Source organism: Tupaia chinensis, unplaced genomic scaffold (assembly GCF_000334495.1).
Source record: "Tupaia chinensis unplaced genomic scaffold, TupChi_1.0 Scaffold000402_1, whole genome shotgun sequence".
Taxonomy (NCBI): domain Eukaryota; kingdom Metazoa; phylum Chordata; class Mammalia; order Scandentia; family Tupaiidae; genus Tupaia; species Tupaia belangeri.
The window spans coordinates 168,904-178,036 of record NW_006159904.1 but is presented as its reverse complement, the minus strand read 5'-3'; the positions used below and the strand labels follow the sequence as shown (position 1 = coordinate 178,036).

The 9,133-nt window shown below is 38.7% G+C and overlaps 2 protein-coding genes across 2 annotated transcripts in view; one reads left to right on the top strand and one right to left on the bottom strand.

Annotated features, from left to right (window-relative positions):
• The window catches only part of CCDC169 (coiled-coil domain containing 169), a 68,503-nt gene that overhangs the window by 27,887 nt on the left and 31,483 nt on the right, over positions 1-9,133 (top strand). The gene's annotated exons all lie outside the window — the stretch shown is intronic.
• The window catches only part of LOC102481280 (glucosamine-6-phosphate isomerase 2-like), a 17,275-nt gene that overhangs the window by 4,068 nt on the left and 4,074 nt on the right, over positions 1-9,133 (bottom strand). The gene's annotated exons all lie outside the window — the stretch shown is intronic.

Here is a 9,133-nt window from a genome sequence, read left to right as displayed (position 1 = left end):
CAGAAAGTGAGAAATCACCCTCCAGGGGGGATGGTCACGCCGCAATCCCTTCTCCTCCATTCTCCTCTCGGGATCTTGGGCAGGCACGCACACGTGCCTGGCGTGAGGTTTAAGCCACCGGGTCCGGGACGCGAACCACGGTCGACTACGTGGGAGTCCAGAGACATAGCCATTACGCTAACTGCTGGTTCCCATGATCACATTGTTTCTGATGAGAGGTCTGATGTTAGCCTCATGGGATAGCCTTTATAAATAATCTGAGGTTTCTCTCTTGTCAATTTCAGTTATCTTGTCTTTGTGGATTTGGCCAGTCTGGCTATGATTGTCTTCTCCAAGACAAGATCTTGTTGGGTTGATTCTATTAGGGGTCCTTTGGATATTTGAGTGCCTCTCTAGATTTGGAAAGCTTTCTTCTAAGATTTTGTGGAATAGATTATCGATGCCCTTATTAGTTTCTTCACCTTCTGGGATACCAATTATCCAGATGTTTGGTGCTTAATGGTATCTAGTATTTCTCATATAGTACTCTCATTTTTCCTGGTTATTTTATCAGTCATTTTGGTGTTTTTTTCTAGGTCAGAGGTTTTGCCTTCAACATCTGAGATTCGATCTTCTGCATGGACTAATCTGCTTTTAATACTTTCAAGGGAGATTTTAATTTCCTGTATTGCAGCCTTCATCTCTAACAGCACCATTTGACTCTTTTTTATGGTGTGTATTTAATCTTTCAGATTGTGTAAGAACTTCCTCACCTCCTGGAACTCAATGAGTCTTCTGCATCTTCTAGAGTTTATTGTCTCTCAGCTCTTGGATCTCGTTTAGTTTTGTCACTATGAATATTCTGAATTCTCTATCAGACATTTCCATGAGTTCCACTGTACTGTACATGGATGATGAAGGATTGTTCTGTTCACTTAGGAGAAAGATATTTTCTTGGTTTTTCATGTTTCTTGTGCCTCTGTAGTGGTTTCTGGTTATTCTGTGACAAAATCTCTCTTCTATTGTGTTTTGTAATGCGGTATCCATAGAAAGAGATTATGAGTTCAGATTTATAAAAAAGTTTCTTCCTTAAAGAAGGAGGTTCAATAAGCATTGAGAATTTCAGTGACCCTTGTCTGAGTGTTTCACGGGGTTTAGGAGGTGAGGTTTAGAGCATAGCTTTAGTTGCCTCGGTCCCTGAATACACTAGGACACACCTCAGATTTAAAATGGCTTCTTATCTGAGTGTTTCAGGAGCTCTCTAATCTGCTACTCTTTAGGAAACAGCTTTTTTCCCCATGCTGGTAGATAGCCTATTTCACCTTCTCACCTGCTTACATCCTAATTCAAAGAAAGCAGCAGATGAAAGGCAAAGGATAGAGGTGCAGAGCACGTAGGTCTACTCCCCTTCAAAGAGCTTTCTAAGATGCTGTACCCAGCAACTTCCCTTTATATCTCACTAGCTAGAACTGTATCATCTAGAAAACCTCATTTGCAAGAGGGGCTGGGAAAAGTAGATTTTTACTGAGTGTAAGTGGGAAAAAGAGGAGAATGGACATTGGGTATTCAGTTAGATCTCACTGTTACAAAAGTCATAAAGTTAATGGCATTTTAAATATTTATATATATTTTGTATTATTTGGAAAACTAAAGACAAAAATACTACTAAAAAGTCAAACATATCTACTGTTTTTTTATTTTTAGTAATTTTTGTATGCATATGTAAATTGAAAAGAATATCCCAATCAATCAATAACTAAATCAGCTAAAAAAAAAAAAAGAAAAAGAAATGAAAAAAGATTGCATTTTATTTTTGTTGTTATTTTAAACATAATTATATCTTTACTGCATGGACAGTTTTGTATTCTATACAAAACAGTCAGGACAATTAAATCAATTATTATGTTTCCTTGTGTACATTTTTTTTTTAGGTTTTTGCCATAGGGCACATGTACTTGCCAGAGAAAGAGAGAGAGAGTGAGACAGTGAAGGAAAGTGAGCAATCTCCCCCCTCCAGGGGGCATGGCCACGCCACAGTCCCTTCTCCTCTATTCTCTCAGGATTTGGGACACACATGCACATGTGCCTGACATGAGTTTCAAGCCTCCAAGTCCAGGACTCCAGCTACGTTTGCCATGTGGTATTCCAGAGCTTTAACCACTACACCACCTGCTGGCCCCTGGACCTTTGTATTTTACAAAGCACCCCAGGTGGTAACTTGCCCAACAAAGTTTGAGTGCTACTGCCCTAAAGAAAGACCAATAAATTGTAGCCTAAAGACAAAAATCTCACTGTGGCCTGGTTTTATAAACCATGATCTTTTAAAATGAAGCTTACCTTGGGGCCAGCAGATGGCATAATAGTTACATTGTTGGACTCCCATGTAGTGACTGCACTTCAAGTCCTGGACCAGATAGCTTGAAACTCGCTGGGCACATGTGCGTGCGTGCCCAGGATCCTGAGAGGAGAATGGACAAGAAGGGATTGTGCTGTGGCCATCCCCCTGGGGGGTGATTTCTCGCTTTCTGTCTCTCTGTCTTTCCAGTGAGTGCACATACCCTATAGCAAAAATCTCTCTCAAAAAAAAAAAAAAATGTAGCCCACCTATCCATTTAGGTATTGTCTGTGACTCTTTTCACCTCCAGCAGGGTTGAGTAGTTGTAACAGAGATCAGAAAGTATACAGCTGCAAAGTGCCAAATCTAGCTCTCTGAAGAAAAGTTTGCTAATCCAAAATGAACACTTTGTTCTGGGAAACATGTATAATATGAATGTGTGCATGCTAACACTTGTCATAGTGAGAATTTGAAAAATCCTCCATGTAAGTAAGTAGGGAAATAAATAAATTAGCATATATACATATACTTGAATACTTTATAACAAAGTTTATTAGATCTTCATATATTAACATGAAAATATTGAAAAACCAAGTAGAAAAATGATACGTACATGATACTTTTTATATGCTATTTTAGACACATAATAAATATATGGAGGTTTTTAAAAATATACCAGAGGGCTGAGCCCATAGTTCAGTGGTTAAGAGAACGAGATCTCACATGGCCGACCATGGTTTCAGTCCCAGCTCTGGTGGCTTAAAAAACATGTCAGTCATGCGTGGGCATGTATCCCCAGGATGCTGATGGTGTGGATAAATGGAGCAAAAGGATTGTGGCATGACCACGCTCCATTAGGGGGTACTTTCTCACTCTTTCTCTCTCTCTCTCTGATAAGCACACATGCTGTCTAAATAAAGATACATACAACATAAATTGGAATGACATATACCAAACCCGTGATAGTACTTACCTATAAAGAAGAAGCAAAGGGAAGGAGATAAGAGGGAGAATCAAGTTATAAGGTGATAAAGACCTAAAGATTTGTTCATACTAGATAGAGTACATGGTTGTTAGTCATATTATAATCTGCAGAGTTTTAACCACATTTACAACCAGAAAAAAATGTAAAATGTTTATTTATAAAGAAAAGTCATTGAACATTGATAATCTAATGCAGTGGAATACAGTGTAGCCCTTAAAAATGTACATGATGGGGGCCAGCAAGTGCATAGTGATTAAGGTGCTAGACTCCCACATGGCTAACCACAGTTCTAGTCCCAGACCTGGGAGTTTGAAAATCACACCAGGCACATGTGCAAGCATGCCCAAAATCCCAAAAGGAGAATGAAAGAGAAGGGATTGCTGTGTGGCCATCTCATTTTCTCATTTTCTCTCTGTCTTTTCAGTGAATGCACATGCCCTGTAGTAAAAATCTCTAAAAAAACAACTCCCAAAAACAAAGGTCAGGTCCTATCTTCAAGAAGCTTCCTACCTCTGTATTCTTTATTACCCTCCAGGTAGTTCTGGTTTACACCCAAATTTGAAAACCACTGCTCTAAGTTACATTCTACATAGAAGTAGAATTTTAACTACTTGGGATATGTACATTTTAAAATTTCAGAAAATGATAAAGTGTCCCTGGATTTATCTATCTAGTGACACCCCAGATCTACAATTATTTTTCAGTATGTATGCAGTACATACTGAGAGAAGGCTGAAAATACATGCAGAGACTTGATAATAAAGATTTTTATGTTCATGCCAGGGGGTGCGGACCTTGTTTATATGTGAGGAAAGCCACCGAAGTATATTAGAGTTAAAAAAGCTTCTCCTGGGACCAGCAGATGTATGGTGGTTAAGGTGCTGGACACTCTCACATGGCTGACCATGGTTTAAGTCCCAGACCTGGTGACTTGCTTTCTCACTCTCTCTCTCTCTCCCTGTCTCTCTCTGGTCATATTAAAATAAAATGAATGAATAAGTAAGTAAATAAAATAATCATGTGGAAAAAAATATTAAAAAAAAAAAAAAAAGCTTCTCTCAGCCCCCTAATGGAGAAAGCATTCCCCAGGGATGGGTAAGAATTCAAGCAGACAAACCCGTAAGGATAGTTGTGTTGTCATAGTATGGGTAAGGGAAGGTGACTTTTATTTTGCTTTCACAGTACAAAGAGGTCTTTAAAAAGCTCATGCATACATACTTTGAAAACAATATTATGTGCTATAGAGATCTACAACAATTAAATGTAAATAAGAAATCATAAAATAGGGGCCAGCAGATGGCATAGCGGTTACATTGCTGGACTCGCATGTGGTTGACCTTGGTTCAAATCCTGGGCCCCTGGCTTGAAAATCACGCTGATGCTTGTGTGTACATGTCCAAGATCCTGGGAAGAGAATGGAGGAGAAAGGGATTGTAGTATGGCCATCCCCTCTGGGAGCTAATTTCTCACTTTCCCTTTCACTGTCTCTGTCTCTCTTTCTGGTGAGTACACGTGCCCTAAGGCAAAAACCTCTTTTAAAAAATAAATCATAAAATAACAAAAAATGAAGACTAAAAAATAGACCTATGCATGTATTTCCATTTTTTCCCCCCAAAAACCCCCTCTAATTCAATTTTTTTGCAAGCTTTTTGAAGTTTCTTCTAATATGTGGGATGGAATGAGAAGACAGATTAAACAGTTATGAGGGATTGTAGATTGTGGTGTAGTGCTTAGATGCAATGCTCTTTGAGGCAGTCCCACAGGGTAAGGTTACCAGATCAAGTCTGGAAACCCTGAGCTTGCTAGGCATATATATATGTCCATGATCTGAGGCTGAATGAAGGCTGGGAGTGTCAAGACTCTGTGGGGTGCTCTTTTCCCCTCCCTCCATCCCTGTCTCTCTCACTCATGGAAGAAGTAAATAAACTTAAAGAAACGATATTTAGGAATGAAAATTTTGTGAGCACATGGATGCCAGAGTTAGACTTGGGGAAAATTTGAAGACAGTTGAGGCTTCTGGCTTGAATAACTTCATGGGTCACAATTAACAGGATTCCAGAAATCAGAACTAGTTGGGATGTTAGGAAATGAGTCTGATTTTGTTTGTTTGTATTAAATAGATGGCAGTGGTCAGTAAACAGCTGAAAACAATTCTAGACCATGGAAGTTTGTCTCTGAAGATAGAGATCATGGAGTTGAAAGTATCAGTCAGGGTTATGGAAGTACAAAAGGTTGCTCAGAAAAAATTGTCTGAAAAAATATAATTGAAGATGGAACCCAGAATACTGACATTTAATACTGACATTAGCTAAGGAGTTGAGAAGGAAAAATATTGAGAAAGGATGAGGGATACAGCTGGAAGAATGGCATCGGAGAAGTTAAGGAATAAGGACGTTTTATGAATGTTCAGCAGAAGAATGTTCTCCAAGGAACTTCTAGCGCAGAGTAGGATAGAGCACTAAATCCAGAGTTCAAGCAGATTATTCCAAAGTGAAGGAAATAAACAAGTGTGAAGTAGGATACGATTTTGGGAGAAAATGTGGTATAGTGGAAAAGTAGGAGTGAAAATGGAGTGAGCGTAACCTACTTTACTTGGAAACATAGCTTTTAAAATCAGGTTGTCCTGTATCAAATGCAAACTATAGGACACTGAGAAAATTATTTCACTTCTTCGAGGCTCAATTTACTAATCTGTAAAATGAAGCTAATTAAACTCTCTTGCAAGGTGTTCATGAAGATGACTAGAGATACATAAAGCACAGTGCCTGACTATCACAGGCACTAGATTAGTCCTCCTCCCTTTTCTTGGTAAAGAAGAAACAAAATTTCATTAAAACAAGTCTGTTGTGAAATTAACTGTAATCCATTAGGAAGGAAAAAGAGCAAGGGTAGGGCCCAAAGTTGTGCAGTCTGTTTTCACTTGTTAAGCTTTGCTGTTACATGGCTTAGGAATTTTCTTGACCTTTTTAAAAATAGGAGACTTTTGTGGATTTCAGTACCTGTCCAGAAATCAGTGGCAGTAGGCTTTTAACATTTTAAATCAAAATTACAGATTTTTTTTTATTTAGTTTTTTGTTATAGGGTGTGTACACTTACTAGAGAGAGAAAGTGAGAGGGAAAGTAAGAAATAACCTCCCAGGGTGGTGGCCATGCCACGGTCTCTTCTCCATTCTCTCCCTGGGATTTTGGGCATGTACACACATGCATCCAGTATGATTTTTAAGCTGCCAGGTCCAGAATTTGAACTGCTGTTGGCCATGTGGGAGTCAGAGCCTTAACCACCACACCACCTACTGGCCTCAAAGTTACAGAACCTTTAATCCCTTTGGGCATGCTGGGTATGCCCAGAGCTTTTCTAGCTTTTTCTACTTACGTGCCAGAAAAAGGACCTAGTGCCTACATAATGTTACTTCTGAGAATTTTGAGGTGTGTTTGGGAAAGACCCATAGCCATTCACTGAGAGATTAGACTCTGTTTTAAAAATTCCAAATTACTAAAAGTTAAGGCTAATTAGGTTTGGTTATCACTAATGAACATTAGTTATTTTTTCAGTTCTCCTCTCCAGGTTTCTTCATTACTCTCTAGTTAGGATAAGAAGCTAAGGATTCAGCTGAGTTCTTTACCAGAATGCGATAGATCCCAGTATATATCTGCACAGATGGTTTCCCAGCAGTATTTTGAGTAATATTTTTATGCTTCAGTGTCACTACTGTGTACCCCAGCGCATAGTTCCTCCTTAGATTAGCTGACTTAGGCCCACGGAAACTTAGTACTTTGGACACCACCACCTGTCTTTAGCTGCTGGGAGATAAATAGGGTTGTGGCTCTTTAATTTTCAAATTATGTAAGAATTTTGTGTAACATTTATTAAAAGTATACATTCTGACGTTTGTCTCCAAAAATTCTCACTTGATAGGTCTGGGGTAAGACTTGGTCACTTTTCAGCAGGTATCTCAAGAGGTTTTATGACTAGCAAGATTTGAGAATAAATTCAGGGGAGCTCTTTCACTCAGTAAAAGATATATAAACTATCTTTTTTGACAAGAGTTACTATAATGTCTCTCTCTCTCTACAAGTATGACCATATCCCTGTGGACAACTCTATTGCAGAGTAGAAGTCCTGCTCCTTAACTCATTTGGAGTCAAAATTGATGACCTCTATTTCTCTCTGCCTCCCTTTAATGCACTTCCTTGTCTTCTACTACACTCAGCTTGGCTCCTTCAGGAAGACCTCTCACCAGTGCACACATGGTCCAGTCAGATGAGTCCCGCTTCTAAAGCCAACAGGATTAGCTGGTGGTATGAGGCATGGGGGAGAAGGTATAGAAATAGAAGCATATTTAGGAAAAATTTGCTTCAGACTCTCTGGAGGACTTCTGATTTATTTGTAGCAAATCAATTCACAGGAGACCAATTGGCTGAAATGCAGTTTTTTGAATGTATTCTTATACATATAATCTTACTTAGTAGCATTTTTGGGGATGTTCAGTTTGTTAAAAATCTAAGACTTGGGGGCTGGCAGGTGGAATGGTGGTTAAGGGCACTGAACTCCCACATACAAGGCCAACTGCAGTTCGAGTGCTGGACCTGGCAGCTTGCTTTCTTACACCCCCACCACTCTCACTCTGTCCCTCTATGGTCAAATAAAATAAATAAATAAATATGAATAAAATAATTCTTTAAAAAAAGACTTGTGGAAATGACTTAGCATTTTGGATCATAATTGAAAAATACATTTAGACAAGAATATGTTCATGTTATAAATTCACATATATGAAAGATTCCCCCTAAAGTGAGTTTTTGGTAAATTTGTGAATTTGAAGTCCTAGGTAAATTGGTGTTTCTGCAAATTAATCGATCAATGAATCAGCTTTTCGATATATTAAATTTTAGTTATTTTTCTGGTTTCCCTTCTGAAGTGTATTTCCATAGAAAACCTTTCTCTTGCCCTGCTTAATAGGAGAAATGGAAAGAAAAGATGGCTTTAAGTCTTAAAAATTCTTTTAAATAATTGGGCCATTGTGTTTATCACAATGGCTGGCTCTTCAGTGAACAAGACTTTGTCTCACTTTATTTTCTATTTGGCCTACTTTATGTTTCACAGTCTGACTTCCAGTCTTATTGCTTATTGGACTTCTCTATCATTTCTTCATCCTGCTGCCCCATGGCATTTTTGTGAGCATGATGATGTTCAGTCCTCTCCTTTGTCATTATTCAGATTCTTCTTTTAGCTGTGCTGCTTCATGCACCCTAGACAAATATCCAGCCCAATTCGGTATTTCTGGGATCTATTACCTTACTGCACATGCAATTGTTATTCCCATTAGGGTCACTCTGGTTATTTCCACCTTCAGAATATTCTTAAAATTCTGTTTTTAAAGTCTGCAGTATACATTTTAGAACCCAATAACCAGGCATTAAAATTAACCCTAGAATTACTATGGACTCCCATAAGTAGTTTTGATGTAAAATATATTAAAATAATGAAAGTGATGTGTCAACTACATAGTAAAAGGAATAGTGAAGAGGTCTTGGATTCTCAAGAGTGTGGTATAAACAAAGCAAGAAGTGTAATTTTAGTCTGCCATCTGGCTGCTAATAGATCTGTAGACTCAGTCTGAGACTGCCTCTGGAGCTATTCTGTAATCCACCTCACTAGGTTTGTGTTCTCCTTAAAGATCACAGTGGTCAGTTTGGGGATAGGTGTACAGCTTCAAATCAAGAGAGAAGTTAGCATAGGACCAGCAGTGAGCGTAATGGCTATGTCACTGGACTCCCATGTAGTCGACCATGGTTCGCGTCCCGGACCTGGTGGCTTAAAACTCACACCAGGC